At 44.3% G+C, this 1,000-nt stretch overlaps 1 protein-coding gene across 1 annotated transcript in view; it reads right to left on the bottom strand.

Moving 5' to 3' along the window:
• Nucleotides 1-1,000, bottom strand: part of enox2 (ecto-NOX disulfide-thiol exchanger 2) — a 171,644-nt gene that overhangs the window by 15,053 nt on the left and 155,591 nt on the right.

Raw genomic sequence — 1,000 nt, 5'->3', positions numbered from 1 at the left:
TAAGCTGCACGGGGTGCAGGGAACTACTCTGACTGGCACATGATCAGACGGGTTGACAGAGCGGATTGCTCGATCACGCAAATTTGATCGTGGGAAGTCAAAATTGTGATTGCAATTAAAATTCGATTAATTGTGCAGCCCTAAGGAAGAGTCTCGTATTTCTCAATTGAGCAAAATTGAGGCTATGGTTTAAAGAAAAGGTGAATGGAAAAGACACTTCTGAAACCAGCTGCTCTCTCCACTTCACAACTCTATGGTCAGTGGCCTGGCAACATAAGCAAACCACACTACAACAGTCATCAGATTTCAATTCGAATGTTGCTTAATCCTGAATAGTGCACAGGGTCCAAAATCTCAAGGTACCATGTTGTCAAGCTAACTCTACTTTTTATTTTTGATATTCATTCAGTGTCTGAAAATCTAACACCTAGTGTATCGACAACTGAAAGCTGTGATAATCCCAGAGTGTTTTGTCCAGTGGCTCTTTACTGTATATTTGACATGACCTATTGAGCTATTGAGACAGGAGAAAATGGATTGAGAAAGTGGAAGTATTATTTTATTATTAAAGGGGACCTGCTCAGCTCCAGAGATGCCCGGTATTATCATCTCCTCCTGTGGGCATTGAGGGGACGTGTGTGTGTGTGTGTGCATGTCTGGTTAGGGTTTGTGTGGGTGTTCATGAGTGCTGCCTGCAGTCTATCATGGAGGACCATTGGCAGTGTTAATGAACTCTTGCTGGGTGAGTGTGAGTGTATGTGTCTATGCTGGGTTTGTGTGTACTTTTCTCCCAGCAAAATAAGGGTTTGAGGTGAGAAGAGTATTGATCTGAGAGCCTCATCAACTTGGTGTGAGGGGATGTCAACCGCTTGGCCAGATTCGGAGCAATTCCACTTCTGTTACATAACAGGCGGCACTATCGACCTGCAGATATCCGTGAGTGTGCATGTCCACACACACACACACACACACACACACACACACACACACACACACACAC

This window comes from Etheostoma spectabile, chromosome 10 (assembly GCF_008692095.1).
Source record: "Etheostoma spectabile isolate EspeVRDwgs_2016 chromosome 10, UIUC_Espe_1.0, whole genome shotgun sequence".
In the NCBI taxonomy this organism is placed as follows: Eukaryota; Metazoa; Chordata; class Actinopteri; order Perciformes; family Percidae; genus Etheostoma; species Etheostoma spectabile.
Note: the sequence above shows the minus strand (reverse complement) of the source record. Positions and strands in the feature narration are given on the sequence as shown.